Genomic DNA, 19,459 nt, shown 5'->3' with positions numbered 1-19,459 from the left:
AAATGCTCATAAAATCTTGTCCCAATTAGAGGAGATGAAGAAAGGGTATTGGAAACTCTACCTAAGAGGTCAAAGCCTACTTTAATACTAAATGGTAGACTGAGAACTACAAAAGTGCACACACATAGCTTAGAGAAGACGAAGCCTTAGAGCACACAACAAAAAAGTGTATTGAGAAGTATCAATGTGGAAGATTTACAAGGCTACATTTTCCATAGAAATAATGGATATATATATATATACAAGGCTAGGGGAGGAAAAATCTCCTAGTGAGGGAAAAAGTTCCTTGGTAGTCCTAAGTGTATTTTCACACCACAAGTTATGCTACAACTTGTTGATACTCTATGGTATTAACCAATCCAATCCTTACTTTTCCAACAATAATCTTATTTTGGTTTCAGTCTTGTATGACACTGAATATGCTCTATAGTTTTCACCATTTAGGTCCTCTTGTGCTCATGCTAATCATGTTAGGGAGGCTTCTTAAATATGCATAGAATATAGCATTTTTTATAAATGTAGATTTATTAACTAATAAAATGATGGGAAAAAAACTTGTAGAAGGAATTTGCTATGTAAATAATGTGTTAAGATTGTGGATACTCTTAGTTGTTAAAAAAATAAATAGTCCTTGTCATACCATTTTTAAAGTTGCCTCCTTCCTTGTTTCAATTTCCTTTCTTAAAGTCTGATAATGTCCCTTTGGTGATGTTTTTGCACCAAAGCAAGACATGAGTGAAGCATAAATAAGACCTCTTGTTGCTCAGGATTCTAGTTCTAATTGTTTTTTGTCTTGGTATACTACCCATTTTCCTTGTTTTCTAACATCGTCACCTTAAAGGTTGCATTCAATTGTGCTATGAGTGATGTAATGTGTGTACATTTTTTATTCATTTCCTAGTTCTCTAGAAGCATTTTCATTGTATATTGTTTCAAGTTTACAACATATTTTGCAAAGGTCATTTGAGGCTCTTTCAATATTCTTCTTATTTGCCTTATTTTCTCTCCAATTTACATTCCTTAGTCTTCATAATCTAGTTTCTCTTGTGTTTATTGGCACCACATTCAAATACCTTTTTCCAAATCATGGGATTCAAAACTCTATTGAAATAATCATTTATTCAACTACCAAAATTTTCTTGGATGGCATATGTGATTTATATGCCTACTTCATCCTTTTCTTTAATGTCATCTTCACCTCCTCTTATTCTTTTATTGTAGTTTCTTTTTATTCCATCTTCAATCATTTTTTAAATTGGCATTACATGATGTGTAAACTTGTTGAGCTTCAAGTCCTTCCAAATCATTAACTGGTTGATATAGATATTCCTTCAATGGCATTCACTTCTACATTGGATTAGGTACTATGGTCATGATTGTGAAGCAAGTCCATGACACCATGGTATCCAAGGTGAAAATATAGCCTAATCCTCTTCCCTATATGGTACTCTTGCATCTTAAAGGGTATTTATGGGGGTAGAGAGAGAGAGAGAGAGAGAGAGAGAGAGAGAGAGAGAGAGAGAGAGAGAGAGAGAGAGAGAGAGAGAGAGAGAGAGAGAGAGAGAGAGAGAGAGAGAGAGAGAGAGAGTGTGTGTGTGTGTGTGCGTTGATGTGAGGTGAGAGCATGATGAGATCGAATGAACATAGTTGAAACTATTAAGTGGGATAGATGTGATTAACTACTTCACAAACAAGCTACTAGTTTCTACTAGGCTGAATGGTAGTGCTTTCTTTTAAGATGAACAAGTATAGACATAATCAACTTATACTATGATCTTTCACATTTGTGGAAAAAAAATCTATGAATTTTAGATGGTATTGTGCTGAAGACCAAAGCCAAAAAGGAACAAATTAGAAACTCAAAACAAGAAAGATGTCTTCAATGCCCCTCAATATCATTCTAAGTATTAGGTAATATAATTATAATTCAAAGGAAGTGATGTCTAATGCCTTTAATATTCAATAAGTTGATGATGGTAGTAAGCTAATGTTAAGCTTTGGGCCAATGAGTCCATCCTAGTGAAGGAAGAAGCCCGAGTGAGTGCATGTGCAAGTGGAAGCAATGGAGCAGTGAGCTATGGTAGATGGAGCAAAAGAGCAAGAGAGAGAGAGAGACTCAAGGTGTGGGAAATCCAATAGTCACAATGTGTGACTGGCCTTCCCTTACTCAACTGTCACTAAAAGAATAAAGAATAGCATGACAATGATGGGTGCCTACCACCTACAATGTATAGGTATTCGGGTACTATCAATGTAGTAATACACAGGTGGCATAGGCACATGCACCTTTACTCCCAAGAACCTCCCACTTAAAGGAGAATGTTCCCCTGGTGAAGAGAGAATAAGAAAAAAGTGACAAAGTACAAATATACATAAAGTACAACAGGATGAAGAAAAATGTCATCTCATCCAATACCCATCAACTTCCTAAGAAAACCAAACACTCCATTGAGAGACTTTTAGTGAGCAAATCTATAAGGTTTCGGTCAATTGAGATCTTGAAAAGCTCAAAGGACTTGTCCTCAATAATCTCTCCAATAAAGTGGTAACACGTCTCAATATGCTTTCTTTTCATATGGAATACTAGATTCTTGGCCAATTGAATAGCATTCATAGAATTTGAATACAGTGTTAGAATTTGAATACAGTATACAATGTTAGAATTTGAATACAGTATACAGACCACATTAATAATGCCAAGGTCTGTGGTGAGACGGCCTAACCAAAGAGTCATCCTTTTGCAAGCCCTAGTGGCTACAACATACTCTACCTTTGTAGTAGAGAGGGCTGTGCATTTTTGCACCATGGACATCCAAGAAATAGCACCTCTAGCAAATGTGAAGATATAACCAAAGGTAGTGGACTTCCTACTTTGTGCATGTTTTGCATAATTAAAGCCAATATACCCCAAAACTCTTGTATCTTGACCACCATAACATATGCACATATCTACATTTCCTTTAAGGTATCTCATGATACCATTCACACCATCCCAATGCTATCTACTAGGTGTAGCCATATAACATGCTACAACTTCCATTGCAAATGCAATGTCAAGATGAGTGGCTATCATGGCATACATCAAACTTGCTGTTGTGGATGCATAAGGAATATTTCCCATCTTTGGCTTTTGCTTATCAAATTGCGAATAATTTTCTCGACTAACCTTTATATGAGAAGGAAAAGAACAACCAATAGGCTTAACATCCTATATAGAAACCACTCAAGGACCTTCTGGATGTACTTCTACAACAAGTGAAGAATCCCCTTGGAGCAATCACATATAATTCACATCCCAAGAATATGTGAGGCCTATCCCATGTCCTTCATCTCAAAGTTATTCTTAAGATAACCTTTCAAGTCATCCAGCACATTGTGAGTACTGCCAAAAATCAATATTTCATCCGCATAGAGTACCAAAATGATAACACAACCATCATGGGCCTTCTTTGCATATAAACATGGATCCATATCACTGCAAATTTACCCCTATGAATGCATAAAAGCATCAAAATTGTGGTACCATTCCCTAGACATTTGCTTAAGCCCATAAAGGCTCTTTCCGACTTGCATACTAGGTGTTCCCTGCATTTTTTCTCAAAGCCTTGAGAGTGCTACATATAAATCTCATCGTACAAGTCCCATGTAAGAAAATCATCTTGACATCCATTTGATATAGAGGTCTAGATCTAGCTACACAATCAAAGCCAATACCAAGCATAGGGTAGTCATCTTGACTATAGGAGAGAAGGCTTCATTGAAGTCAACACCATATGCTCCTCCTTAAAACCCTTAGAAACCAATTTGGCCCTATAGACTGGTGGGCTTGGGACGTCCAAGGGAACTCTTTAACTTATACATCCACTTACATGGAAAAGCATGCTTTCCACTAGGCAAATATACCAAGTCCCACATATGATTTTTCTATAGCAAGTCATACTCTGACTTCATGGCCCTCTCCCAAGAGTGGCTATCACCTCTACGCATGGCCTCATCATAGGTAAGAGGCTCACCAACATCTCTCACCATAACATAATCCATAGAGGGGATAAACCATTCAGGCTAACGTCTATCTCTAAATAATAGACTACCTTAAAAAAGGCTATGGGATTTGTACATCATGTCTAATATCATGGTCTTGGGCTACTAGAGCATCAGTTAATGTAGGTTGCCTAGCTGGTTGTATAGTAATAGGAGACTCCTCTTGAAGTATCATGTTGCGTACCTCAACAACTTGCTCCAGTTACTTATGCATTTTCTCCTCATAGAAAACAATATCATGGTTTTCTGATGACCTTCCAAGTCCTTGCGGATCCCATAGGAAATAGCCCATCTCAGATGTATCCCCATAACCTAGAAAGATGTGTTTCATGAACTTATGATCCAACTTATTGCACTTGTCCTCCTTGGGAACATGGTAGAAAACTTCACAACCAAAGATAACACTATATTAGGGAATTTGAAAATTTCCATGCACTTTGGAAACCCCCAATACTTTTGGTATTTGACAATATGGTCAAATCTTGTTGTCTTACTTAAAGGTGGAGTCTACCCTAAATGCTATATAAGCTACATTTTCAAATCCCACTTTCAAATATGGATTAAGATTTAGCCATGTGATCAAATATTTATCACTTATTCAAAATTTAAACTTGAAAATTTTTTAAATTTTCTAATATGGTGTTAGATATACAAATGAGCATATAATGGAGGTTTTTCAAACTAGATCTCCTCTACAACCTGGTAGTTAAGACCAATGCATCGGGATTGATTAATCAAGTATACGGAAAGAGTAACTACATCAATCCAAAAGTATTGTGGTAAGCATGCCTGGCTAAGCATACTATAGACTCACTCTTGAATTGTCTTGTTCATGTGTTCAGCTACAAGTAAGTGATAAAGAGTGCTAGACTTGGCATCTTGTGCCAAGACAAGATTTCCACTTGTAATCTTCCATGAGAAATCACCAAAAGAGACAATGTAACCTGCATCATCCAACTATCTTATAGCAGAAATGATACTTTTAATCAAAGGAGAAATATGACATATAATATCGTGCAAAGTAAATATACTCCCTGAAGGAAACTACAGTTGAATATCGCCAATGCCAACAATATCCAATGTCAATACAATCTAACAAATTATATCATGCTATGATAGGAGTGGAACCACTCTCGATGAGGGGTAATATAAAATGAAGCCCCTAAGTCAATCCGCAAACATTGAGCATAGGGACAAGGCATTAGTCCACTGTGAAACATCAAGAGAAGAAGCTACAAGCATGTAATCATCATTAGAATAAGTATGCACAACATTAATATCTTCAATCTTGACGTTGGACTTGCTAGGGCACTTTACCATTTCCCTTCTCCTTATGGTTGTCATCATGCATTTTATGGCATTATGGGCAAATATGACCCTTCTTCCCATAATAATGACAAATCAATATAGATGTATGTCCATGGAACTTATTCCAAGAATGTCCACGTGACTAAGACCGAGATTGTTGAGTGTATCTCCCATAGCAATCATTATTGCTCCTACTATTATTACCTTCGACCATCAAATCATGAGATCTATAAGAAGCACCAACATTCTTTCTATTAACCTCTTTATTCAAAAGTACACCCTCTACATCCTGCAATTTCAACCCATCAATAGGCATATTTACACACATAGCAATATAGAATGTATCTCATGACCCAAGCAATGTAACCAACAGGAACAAGGGAGAAAAATTTTCCTTAAAGTCAATCCCCCTGCGAAGACAAGTGGTTGCATATAGAATAAAACTCATTTAGGTGGGCAGACATGAAAATTTCCTTATTCATATGAAGGTCCATGAGTTGCTTTAGCCAATACATCTAAGAGGTAGGACTTTTCTTATCACATTGTGAATCTTATATCATAATTGACATCTGGTTTTCCCTTTAGAGAGACAATATTATAGAAAACCTGCTTAGAGAGTGTCAAAATGATCATGGATTTATATAACTTGTCCAATTCATCCCAATCCTCTGCATCAAAGTGTTCAGGCTGTACACCCTCATGTCCCAATGGATTAGTTTGCAATTTATATGCTAGAACCTACTAGATTTGTGCCTTCCAATAGCTATAATTTGTACCATCCAAACTTTACAATGTTAAAGATAGCACTATCATTCGATCCACCTAGCATAATGCAATAAATGAGAGTACAATCCAAGACAAAGGGGATGTTATAAATGACAACAAAATAGTCCACAATCGAGACCAAGATAGTGGCTAAATAGATGAAATCAACAAAGAGTAGGGCTATCCACTAACTACGAAAGAATGATAGTCAAGTCAAAGCATTTGTCCTCATAAATGATGCATAAACCTGCACTTAAGAGTAAGCTAAAAATAATGACAGCAGTAAATTGAAAGTCAAGTGTGAGCAATCAACTAATAGAATCCAAATTGTAACTATTAGGTATATCCTACAAGAAGTGAGATATGTACAAATCACTAGCAATCACTAAGCATGCAACTAGTACCAAGAACTATCAACCTCAATGTGTCCGAGAAAGATTCATCCAAGAGGCATAACTATCATGTGTATAGTAGATCTCAAAGATAATGGAAGAGAATTGCCAAATACACAACTAAGTGAGAAAGTGTAAAGAGGCTCAATACATAGCCAAGCACGATGAATACATCACTGAAAAAAACCTAACAAAGATAGGTGCGCTCTCAAACCATGAATCAAATTAGCCCACTAGGTAATAGCTATATCGATATAGCATCCAAAGAGCATAGACATAACTCAACCAAGTCCCATGGTCTCACTAAAGTAAGGTCAATTGTATAAACCCAAAGCTTTGCTCAAAGGAAAAATATCCAAGTAGCTCAAAGGACTCCTATTGGAACAAAACTGAAAGCCAAATGAGCAATGCAAGCTCAAAATATCACGTATAGGGCCATCTAGTTATAGATATATCAAGCGTAGAGCCAAAAGCATAAAACCCAATAGAATCTTCAAGCCCATAATGTCAATTAAGCACTATAGCAATTGACCAAAGCTCCAATATATATAATCAAGGTCAATAACCGAGGTCAAACGTGTCGTGGTTTCCTTGACAATTTGCCTCATCTATGGCATTCTAGGTCTTCAATACACTATATGTGTTGAAAAATAGACAAATGATGTATGCTCTAAGAAGAGATGTCCTGAATCCCATATGTGCAGTGAGAAGAGTGGAACAACCCAACTTCTATAAAGCATTATACATGACTATCACTTTCACAATGATTAATACAATATCATGATGCTTTCATCTTTCAGTTATTTAGTGTCATTGTCATTATCAGTCCAATACACAAGATTGTCTTTATAAGTCCAAGCTTCCATCCTGGAACCTAATTCACTTTTGTAATAGATGTCTACTCGTTGTCTATGTCAATATGAATTTAGTCTTCATCTTCCAACCTCCATAGCTCATGCCATGCTCCAAATCTGACATTTTCACATGGTATCAGAGCTCAGTTGAGCATGGCATAACTCCCCTCTATGCTCTCTTAGTCCCTCTTAACCTCAGGTAAGCTCAAATCTAGCTCATGGTTCCATTTCTCACTTTCATCTCCACTTGACCTTGTGGCAGCCATAGCCAAACTAGCACCTACCTAACTTTGAGGTTCTGGATCTCTCAAACCAGAGCATATCTCTTCAAGCTCTCTTCTGGAGATCTCTCCCTTAACTCCCTGGATAACTTTCTGTAGAGGTGATCAACTGCCAAGACCCACAGACCACTTATTTTTCAAGTGTTTCAAGCGAGCACTAATGGCTACCTCTCACATAGCCGACGCGCTATCCCTCTCTATAAATGTAGTGAGCTTATATTGATGCCCAATTGAGTTGCTTCCTCTCTCAAGCACTCCGATAGCTCCACGATTCTTGATGCAAGCTCAAGCATCCTCAAGCCTCCACCTCCAACCTCCAACCTCCATCCTCCATAGCCACGCGCGAAACGAGAGAAGACAAGAGAAGAGAGAGGATGGTGGAGAGCTTCACCTCCTTGATCCCTCACCCTCACACACTCACTCCTTCACACTCACACCCCCTCCCTCAAGCACATACAAGCAAGCAAAGAGAAGAGAAGGAGAGAAGAAAAAGAGTCCACTTTGCCACACCAAAGAATGAGCTCTCATTCATCTTTTGAATTTTATATACAAAGTCCTAAGTCCCATTTGGGCGATCATCCCCTTTTTACATGGTCGAGGCCCTTTTTTCCATTGTTCTCCTATCTTCCTAGCTTCCTTCCCACCGCCCATTTATTTTTACAATTTGCACAGGCCAGAGCCCGACACTTTTAAAATAAATCACGGTGCGCCTTGTGCTCTTTTACAAAAGCATTGACTTGTGCTTTTACTTCATGTTTCTCAATTTTTCCTGGCGTGCCTTCGTTCTCGATTTCACTTTTGCCTTGGCTCTGTCTTTTGCTTTAGATTTTCCCAATTTTCCACCTTATTCATTTGAGGGTTAGCATTACCCCCTCCTAGTTGAGTGCCAGTGTCAGACTTTGTTGCTGGAGTAGCCAAGTAGCTCTTTGAGTTTGTATACAAGTCAAGTTGGAAGGTGTGTTGGAGGGATTTATGAAACTGTGAGGCCCTTGAGTTAGAGATGATCCCTTGTGTTGGAGGGATTTATGAACCTGAAAGGCCCTTGAGTTTGGACTGATTCCTAGTCGTGGAGAGAGATTGGTGGGCGGATCTAGCGTTGAACTTGAATATTATGTTGGATGGATCCGCCGCCTGGCCCTCTGCAATGACCTTATGCATTGTTTGAAATGAGCTTGTTCATTCACTTTTCGATGGGGGTTGTGGCGTCCGCCCCTTGGTTTGTTGGATCGACATGGTAGGATGTTTTATAAGATGGGGAGCACATTGCATAGATGATGGGGTCGCTGAAGCTAGTGGTGCGGCCTTTGGTTGTACCTAGGCAGAAAAGAAATGTGCATTACGTGTGGGTGTGTGCCATTGGCGTGTGGTGCATTGTACGCATCCTAGTGGGGTGGAGCTTAGGGTGACAGGTCTAACCACAAGCGACAAGTGTTACCTCCCTAGGTATGTCCTGCCCTTGATGTGCCCTAAACGGGACGTGGGGGATCAAAATGAGGCTAGGAGTTTAGGAACGAAGCCGGCCGACCGAGGCCACCGGGTGCATCTAACTTGAGAACCCCTAGGTGCAGTGACAGTGATCGATGTGTTTTTTTTTTAATAAACAGATTCTTGAACTTGGAGTAGTACAAGATGATAGATTCATTTTCTCGGTTCGTGAGCATGGGATGAGGAAGTTGGGGGACTTTAATGATTTGTTAAGGAAATGCCTGCTAAGCATATACCCTTTTGGGCCTATTCTAATGTGGAGAGGGATGGAGGACAAAAATGGGTGGCTACATTTGGTAAATTGAATATCATTCATGTCCTAAAGAAGGGCCATGCAAAAGGAGGGAAGTAAAGCATTGCACAGCATTAGTCGAGTCATGTCGCACCCATCTATTCCCGCATTAATCTAAAAAAAGAGCGGCAAAAGATGGTACTTTGCCGGTGCGGGGGGTTGCTTAAGGAGAGTCCTAAGTAATCTAATATAGTTACATGTTGTTACAAAGGCAGGGTCTGGACAAGAGGAGAATTCCATTAGGAAATGGGCCATGGAGTCCCATAGATCTTGTTATGAGAAGGCGAGCGCCTCCTCTAGTTTTGTGGTGTTGACATTGTAGATTCTCCGGAAGTCGTATCGGCCATGGATGTCCGGGTCAAAATCTACTCCCACCCTTTGGAATAGGTCATGTCATTCTGTTTGAAGGGTAGGGAGCCACAAAACGACATCCACGCGTCCACATTGCTCTTCCAGACTCTTCTCCTCCACTTAGGTTAGGATTCGTGGCCTTTCATCGTGTGGGGTACCTCCTCAACCTTGTTTTCCCAGTAAGCTGTTGGAGTTTTCACTCTTCTAGCGATCCATCTTTCACCAAGCCTTTTTCCCATGGTGATTACCTTCGTTACTGCTTCGGTGGATAGTACTTTGCTCAAACCCGCTAGATATCGGTGGAAGGTGAAGTCGAAGGGTTGGCGACGATTTTCCCACTGCTTTCATACTGTCAACTCTGTATTCTAGTTCATGGGTAAGAAATCCCTTTCTAGTGGGATGGGCGGCTGTGGAACTGCAAGTGGTTGTGCTTGAGCTCTTTTGCGTGCTTGATCTAACATTCTAGGCCTCTTCTTTTTTGCTTCTGCCTTCCTTTCTGCTATTGCATCTTGTTCTTGAGGAGGCTTTGGTTGTGGTGAGAGGGGTGGTGGGATCCACTCCTCATCTTTTTGCTTTCTTTCACAACTTGACCCTACCCTTGCCTCCTGGGATTGTCGTTCTTGAAGTTTCAGGGTGTCAATCTCCTCTGGTGTCAAGCCTGCTCCTAATAGTTTCTCTTGCTGATCTTGACTGATCGAGTCAAGGCTTGCATCTTGGGCCTCGGATCACAACCCTTTCTTGATCGCCTTCCAAGCTATTTCTAGTTTCTTTTAAGCACATCAACTGCCTCCTCTTCCTCAGAGAGTGTGGCATCTAAGATTGTGCTAAGGAAGGCACAGAGGCTAGCTTGAGCGGCGCCTGCCCTACCTTCTGCTAATATGCGGCCTCCCTTTGCAAGGGCCAAGCAGCTCGCTAGATCCTTCACTTGCTTCTCACTCTTGGCTTCCATTCCCTTGCCTTCTCTCTCATTTTTTCCAGGCCCTTGCTTTGTCTTTGTGATAGCGACACTATCACCAGCTCCTACCTTTTCCATTTTTGTACAAGGTCCTCTTTTTCTTTTGTTAGGCGCCCGATCTTCTCCTCTAGTGTTGCTCATTCTTTCCTTTGTCATTGTGTTCCACGTTCTACTACTTCTCTCTTTTTTCCATTCTTTCTGATCTTATGCTCTCTTTGCTTCCAGTGCGGCAAGCTCTTTCATGCCCTCTTGAAGTTTTCTCACCTGTGCTTTGAGCTCCGTTTACTGTAGAACCAGGAGCTTGTATTCCCTTTGCATTGCGACCAGCTCCTGGTTCTCTTCCTCCAGTCTTTTTCACCATTGTTATTCATCGTCTTTCTTGGCCCCTAGCTCTGCTTTCAACAGTGCATGGATTTCTTTGTGTTGCAAGGCCACTTGGCGGGTCTTTTCTAGCTAGAAGGCATTTGCCATTTCCCTTTCCGTTTCCAGCATCTCCACTCGTGCTCTCTTCTCCTCCTTTGCCCTTTCCAACTGAGTGTAGAGCTCCCTGACATGCTCATCCTGGTCTACGACCTACAGCTTTGTGGTGATAGCATCTACCTTTGGTCACTTAGATCCTTGTTAAGACTCGGCGTTCGCAATAGCCGATCTTTTCACTCCTGTGGTTGGGGTTCCCGCACTGGAGGTGGGCATTGGGATATGTGGATAATGTTAAATGATGCGGATCTAGGACATGACACAAGCTATGGTGGATCAAAGATGAAGACCAAGTTCATAATGACATGGACAAGTAGAGATAAACTATTACACAAGTGAATTAGGTTCCAAGATAGATTAGCTTGGACTCATAAACACAATCTTGTGTAGAATTGACAATGACAGACACTTAACTGAAAGTACAAAGCATCATGATATTGTATTCATTTCATAGTCAAGTACAATGCTTTATAGGCTTTGAGTTGTTCCACTCTTCTCACTGTGCATATGGGATTCAGGACAGCTCGTCTTGGAGTATACATCATTTGTCTATTTCTCAACACCCCCCCTCAAATGATGAGTCCCTACACTTGCTGGCTTTTGCCCCCCCTTCATGATGACATGGCCCGGAAGACTAGCTCATAGGCAGCCTAGTCAAGTTAAAGCTTGAGACTTTACATCTTGGCAAGGGTTATATAAATCAAATTCACTAACATATGAGAGATACAATGAAAGTTCTTCAAAACAATCTGTCAGAGTTGTTGATGGTAGTGGAAGCATATTCTTCTTCTTCTTTTTCCTCCATGTATTGGTTCTGGTGATGATCACTTTGCAATTGTTGGGCTCTCTTCTTGTGGAAACATTCACTGGCTACATGGCCAGTCTTACCACAATAGTGACATGTAATCCGATCCTTGTTATTGTTGTTGATGAATCCTCGACCTCTTCCTTTAGGTCCAGCAGCTCCTTTGGTGTACAAAAGATTTTCCCTAGATGATGAGACGTTGTCTTTTGCATTCTTGGTTTTTACTTTGCCTTCTTCGTCGAGTAGTGAGTGCTCAATATCTTTAAGTGTGAGGCTTGGAACATTACTCAAAGTGGACACAAGATTTTCATATGGATCCTTGTTTACACTTGCAAGCAGTACGGCTATTGCTTCATCTTCCTCAATATTCTTTTTAAGAGATGCAAGTTGAGTTTTTAAACTCTTAAACTTATTAATGTGTATGGTCATAGAAGCACTGTCTTTGATATCCAGTTTATAAAATTGCATGAGAAGTTTTACCTTTGAATTCTTTGCTTGAGTACCAAACATTTTATCAAGTTCCTCCCAGGCGGTTCTAGCATTTCTAATGCCAGATATATGATGTAACACGTCATCACTTAGTCCCCAGGCAATGATGCCTAGTGCCTTATTATTCATCTTCTTCCATTCTTTGGATTTGAACTGTTCTTCTTCAACGAACCCGTCTTCATCATCTTCCTTCTTGTTATCTGCATCATCTTCAAACAGGTCCCACAAGTCTTTCCGCATTAGGTGATACATGGTCTTTTCCTTCCAGGCATGGAAGCCTTCTCCATTGAACTTTGCTATTTGCTCAAGCTCGGCCATGTTGCTAATCTTCAGTTAACCGGCAAAAAATTGTATTTTAATGTGTCAAGAGACACAAGAGAATCAGTGTCAAATTGACACTAGTTGAGTGTTAATGGATACTAGTCGGTACTTGATCTGCTTCCTCTTAGGAACTTCGTGGGTGGCTTCTGAGCTTCCTTGGACACTTCCAGACTAGTAATGAGCTTCAAAGAGTATTCCTCAGTGATCAAAATCACTGTTGATGGTGGTAATGAGAAAGAGGAATAAGGTTTCCAAGCTTCCAAATTTCTGGATATGGCTTCCTGGATTAGGGTTTCTGTAGCAGCCTGGTTTTTTGGTCTGTGTGCATTACACACTTGATCATTCTCAGAAATTTTTACATGGCCATGAAGCTTATGTCATGGGCTACAAAAGCCCTATGGTTGCTGCGTCGATTGCGCTGCGTGTTGTGCGTGCAGCTGTACGAACCGTCACGCAGTTTCAGACTGCGCCATTTCTGGAAATCGCGCAATGCTGCCTGCTGTGGATGCTAATGTTGCTGTCCGATGTGATAGGCTGAAGCGCCTGGAGCAAGAGAAGATACTTCCAGAAGGATTCACTTGAAGATATGGCCCGTAGAGAGAGATCCAAGTGCTCCAAGATGGGTAGGTGCAGTCTGGCTATGGCTGCCACAAGGTCCAACTGAGATTTGAAGTTGAAACTGGAGGTATGAGCTGAATGTGGGCTGGTTAGAGATTACCAGAGGTGAAGGGAGACTAGAGATTCAGAGTATGAGCTGTGCCATGCCCAACTGGGCTCTGATACCATGTTAAATGATGCGGATCTAGGACATGACACAAGCTATGGTGGATCAAAGATGAAGACCAAGTTCATAATGACATGGACAAGTAGAGATAAACTATTACACAAGTGAATTAGGTTCCAAGATAGATTAGCTTGGACTCATAAACACAATCTTGTGTAGAATTGACAATGACAGACACTTAACTGAAAGTACAAAGCATCATGATATTGTATTCATTTCATAGTCAAGTACAATGCTTTATAGGCTTTGAGTTGTTCCACTCTTCTCACTGTGCATATGGTATTCAGGACAGCTCCTCTTGGAGTATACATCATTTGTCTATTTCTCAACAGATAATTGACTAAGAACTGCACCCATGCCATGAGGTTGCTGGCGTCCACTGTGGCTGCGGTGCCTGGCATTGCTGTAATGGTTGGGGTAGTGGGCAAGAGAGTAGGCGAGGTCGGGTAGAGTGCGGCTTCACCCTTTCCTTCAAGGACGGGTGGAGGCAAGTCTTCTGCCGCTTGGGCACTAGTTCCTTGCCTATCCTGCCTAGGCAGGTTCATTGCTGCTAGTTCCTCCTACTTGCACTGGCATTCAATGGACATGTGTACAGCTTGTGCTAGGTCCTCCTCTTCTTTCCTTCTCAACTCCTCTTCTTTCCTTCTAAACTCCTCTTCTTGTTCCGCAACTCTTTTTGACTCAGCCTTGGCTTTAAGTCGGTCTGCTTCTTCTTTTTTCTTTATCTCTTCCTCTTGCTTCTTCTTTGTTGCCTTCGTTTTAGGCATCTTCACCTTCCATTTTGCTGGATTGAGCTTATATTCAGATTGCTGGAAGACAACACCCTATAGGAAGTTGGAGCGACATAGGTTGGGTCATATTCAGATGCCTTGATTGTGCATCACTGTTCATCATTGGTCTTTATTTGGTATCCCACTTACTCCCATTGCAATCGTAGAGTGTACCATTTCTGTAAGGAGTCATGGTTGGTAAGTTGTTTCAACTCCTCAATTTCTTGATTTGTGGCCGAGGTTATAGTTTTGTTATGCAACGTAATGAGACGTTGCTTGTTGATAGCTTGCTCCTAGGATATCTCAATTGCAATTAATTCTTGAGCTACTTCAGAAACCTTGACGAACACAAATTTCGACTCTTCCCAATAGCACGAGAGTGTCCGGACTTCCGTTGCTAGTAGTTCTTCCAAGAGGCCTAAGTCTAGTCATTCGTAGCTTTTAGCCAAGGTCATGAAATTAGCGTCCAAGCATCGAATGCAAGCAACCAAGTCATCCCCCGTATTTTCAGCTAAGTTCGCAGCCAAGATTAAGATTGATCATCACTCATAAGAAGGTCGAAGGCCGATGGGGGGTTGAGGCTTAACAAGACAAGAGAGTTCAACACCCAATAATCGCAATTTGGGTTGTTCTTTAGGTCGGAGTTTGGCCTCACATTTGATGGGTTTAGTGGAAGTTGCGGTTGTCATGCTACTAGCTGCATTCGAGATGTGAGAGGTATCATGAGCGCTAGAGCTGGGCATTTTGCTAGTAGTGGGCTGTGATTTTGGGCGATAGCTTGCTTGGTTCAAGCCCTACTGAGCTAGACTTTGGAGATTCTATGGACTTGGCGACCTAATTCTCTTGTGCTATGAGTGTCTCTGGCATGAAGTTTCGTGTGGTCAATTTTGAGGGTGGCATCTGAGTAGGGCCTTTAGTTGTTTTGGCTTTAGGTAGCCGAATCCAAGTGTTACCCGCATAGTAGCATTGCGCTTGCAATAAGGTCTTCGGGACCCATCGTGGCTTGACCGTGCGTCGACATTTATGGTAAAGCCTTGGCTTCTTAGGTTTTGGGTGCGGATGATGAGCCTTGCAAGGTCGTGGTTTTCTATTCCTAGGTGGCCCTCCCCGTTTAGGTACCCATTTGAACCGGGGTTCATGGGCTTCAATGTGTGTTCTAGTGGGTTGCTAGCCTCGAGGCAGGGTGGGTTGTGACGAGGCATGACCCCCTTCCTTAGCCTTGGTGATGGGTTTCTCTATCGGCGACTTTATGGACTTGGAAAGGGTCACACCACCCTTGCTGAAAGTTGTAACTATGTGGACGTTATCCATGGCAAGATGGATGCGCTGTGATTCGTAGTCGACATTGCAACAAGTGATTTTGTGCTTACATTCTTAGTGTTGCGGCATGCTTTCAAACTCTATAGAAACTACAACCTTGCACTCTCCCAGGAGTTTGTAGGGTTGGCCTCCATAAGGGGTGAGATTAGCATTAGTGGGTTGCAACTGTGGTTTGCCAATTTGGGTCTAATGGTCATGAGTCAAGGTATTAAATTTAGCTCCCTCATCGATTAATGCGCTAATGGTGCATGTGTTTGGCAGTGACCATCATGCGTAGGTAAGATGGTGGTATTGCTTCTTCATCCTCAATGTCCATCTCAGTGATAGTGGCTACTCGTACGTTGACCGGTAGCATTGGCATTGGGGGTTTCATGCAATGGGTGCGTGGGGGAAAAGTACGTCTTTATGCAGCTGCCATTGAAGAAGCCTATGTTCTCGCCCTCTAGGGTTTCAAGTTCTACGTTGCCAGTTCGACTAATGGTTCGAACCTTGATAGGTCCTAGCCCCCGAAATTTCAGTTTTTGCTTATGTCCTTTCACTGAGTACAGCAGTACTAAGTCATTCTATTCGAAGTTGCACTGCTTGATATGCTTGTCGACGAACCAGCTTTTGCGTCTTGCCTTCTCGCTGAGCGTATGGGTGGCTAGAAGTCGATAAGTGTTCGAGTTCAATCAAGTGTTCTATCCATGCCTCCTTCCCATCCCATCTTTTTTTAAGGGTGATTTTGAGGCTTGATACGAAGAATTCCAAGGGAAGGATTGCCTATGTACCATATGTCAATCTAAAGGGGGTCTATCACCCTACCGCCGTCTTGTAAGCCGTGCAGTAGGCCCACAAGGCCGCCATCAATTTGGTATCCCAATCATTGCGTGACGCAGAGATGACCTTGATCAAGGACATTTACTAAGATTTTATTTGTTGATTTAGCTTGACCGTTTGCCCGTGGGTAATATGGTGAAGATTTCTGATGGATGATTAGGAAGAAGAAAAGGAGGTAAGATATCACCTCGTTGATGAAGTGGGTGCCTTGGTCGCTAACTAGTTCGATGGCACAATAGAATCGTGAGATCACTTGCTCCCATACGAACTTAGCAGTGGTCCAAGCGTCATTCTTTCTTGTAGCTCGCGCTTCTACCCATTTGGTTAGATAGTCAATGGCCACAATAATGTATTTAGCTTGTGAATATTGTGTTGTGGGACTAATGGGGCTGATGAAGCCAATCCCCATTTCTCGAAAGGTTGTCGTGCAATAATTGGGGTTAGCTCCATCCGATCCTTACGGATAGGTACTTTAGTTCATTGATACTCATCACAGTACTTCACGAATCACGTCGCATCTCGGAAGAGGATAGGCCACCACATTTGGGATTGCAACACTTTGCGAGCTATCGTGTCTCCATTGAAATATCCTCCTGCGACTCGCCTTGTGCTTCTATCAGTACGTCATGCATCTCATGCTCACACATGCATCTATGCAATAACCCGTCTTGTCCTAGCCTATAAAGTCGGCCAACTATCAACTGATGGATAAGCTGTCGAAGCCAGGGCCTTTTCTATCGGTCGTTTCGATAGTCTGTGTTCAAGCACTTGAACTATGTCATCTGCCCAATAAGGTGTCATGTCAGCTCTAAATAAATCTTTTTCACTAGACAAGCGGAATAGATGCAGGCCTGGCAATTCGTCCACAATGCCTTGTCTAGTCGGTTCTCCCGTGAGGATACGAGATAGATGGTCAGCCATGTAATGATATTTCCCCTTATGCACCATCACGGAGAAATCAAACTCCAAGAGCAGAAAAAGCCATCTGGCAATGCGTCCTATAGCGCATGGTTTATTAACCAGATACAGCAAGGCTTGATGGTCAACAAAGAAAGTAAAAGGCAAGGCCAAAAGATGAGGCTGGAATTTTTTTACAGCAAACACCATGGCCAAGCCCTCTCTCTCTGTTGTCGAGTAATTTGTTTCAGTCTCAATGAGTTGTCTGCTAGCAAAGCTCACTGGATAATCGAGGTTGTGCTCACCAGATTGGCACAATATAGCTCCTACGACAAATTTTGAAGCATCGATGTGCACGTTGAACGTGAGTGTCCAATTTGGGGCTCGTAGTATCGGAGCGATGATTAGAGCCTTTTTTAGTTCCTCATATGCATGTTGACATTCAGCGGTCCATTTGAATATGATCAACAACCTGTATAGAGGCCTAGCAATCAATGCGTAGTTTAACACAAACCGTCGATAGTACCCAGTATGTCCTAAGAAGCACTGAACACGCTTGTAATCAGCTGGGGGTGGAAGATCAACAATGACCTTGATCTTCGAGAAATCTGTGGCAATCCCATTCTTTGACACTACGTGTCCTAGGATACATCCATACTTCACCCAAAACTGATATTTCAAGGGGTTCAATGTGAACAACTGATGTGTACAACTGATGTGTCCACAAAGACTTCTAACTCCTTCCTCAGCATGTCCTTGAATATTGTACACATCAGTTGTTCGAAAGTGGCTGGTGCATTAGTCAATCCAAAAGGCATGACGATGTAGACAAAGACTCCCCATTCAGTGGCGAATGCGGTCTTATGCCTATCGTTAGGATGCACTTGCACCTAATTGTACCCAGAGAAACCGTCCATAAAACTGTAGGCCTCCTTGCCAGCTACTCTCTCAAGCAGGTGCTCTGTGTACGGCAATAGGTAATTATCTCTCTTCATAGCTGCATTTACCTTCTTGTAATTAACACACACACTAATCTTTCCATTCTTCTTTAATACAATGAATATGGGGGAAACCCAGTCCGTGTGTTCAATTTCGTAGATGAATCCTGCTCTCATTAGCTTGTCGATTTCTTCCTTGACAGCATGGGCGTGCTTTGGATTCATGTGATATGGTCGTTGTTTGACTGGTGTTGCATCTGGTGTCATGGGTATGTTGTGGGTCACCGCACTAGGGTCCACCCCTTTAAGTTCTTCTAGGGACCAAGAAAACAAGTCTATATACTCTCGCAACAGAGTAATGAGACTTGCCTCATCCTGCTCAGCCAAATCATTGGCTATAAAGACAGGTCGTGGGATTTCCCCCTCCCTGGCTAAATTGACCTCCTTGACCTTGGCGGGTCCCTCGATTGGTTTGCTCACTTGCCCGTGCCATTTGGCTCCCAACAAGATCACCACCCTATCTCCCTTTTTGAACTTTGTGAATCGTTTAGGTAGATCTTGCGATTTTCGTTGTTCGTCCATCCACGTTTCTTTGCTCAGTGCATATCGTTCCTCCTTTAACCATCGGCGTCGTAGGTGGACGAGTAGGTCCCCCTTAGTGCATCTAGTCTTGGGAGGCCGAGGTATTTCCGGGTCACTATCTGAGCTGACTTCTGATTCGAAATCGAACTCTCCGCCTTCGCTAGAAGAGGGGCTCTCCCCTGGCGGTCATAGCTCAGAAGGTGAGTCCATTCGCAGCAATGGTGCATCATGTGGCGGAGCTAGGCCTGCCTGCTCGTAGTCAATTGCACCCGTGTGCTCCAACCAAGTTCGATCACAACCCTTGTGTCTGACTCATTTTTCTTCTCTAAATGCACTCTGCTTGTGTGGTCTGGGGTCTACTTGTATTTGTTCAATGATATGCCCCCCAATGTCGTACTCTAGGGTATCGACTTCCTTTTTGCTCTCATCACTGAAGGAACAATAATCCTCATATTCGTCATCAGAGCTATCTTTGTCAAGTTGCTCCTGATTCTCTTAGTTCTGACTATTTCCTTCTTGTTGGTCGATAAGTA

General features: G+C 41.9%; 1 pseudogene; it reads right to left on the bottom strand.

The window, feature by feature from the left end:
* LOC148030503 (translocon-associated protein subunit alpha pseudogene) overlaps positions 1-11,085 on the bottom strand; it is a 31,582-nt pseudogene extending 20,497 nt beyond the window's left edge.
* Between the last annotated feature and the right edge of the window lie 8,374 nt (positions 11,086-19,459).

This window comes from Lygodium microphyllum, chromosome 10 (assembly GCF_053477565.2).
Source record: "Lygodium microphyllum isolate KBCC chromosome 10, Lygodium_microphyllum_v1.1.10, whole genome shotgun sequence".
Taxonomy (NCBI): Eukaryota; Viridiplantae; Streptophyta; class Polypodiopsida; order Schizaeales; family Lygodiaceae; genus Lygodium; species Lygodium microphyllum.
The sequence above is the reverse complement of the archived record's forward strand: the minus strand, read 5'-3'. Positions and strand labels throughout refer to the sequence as shown.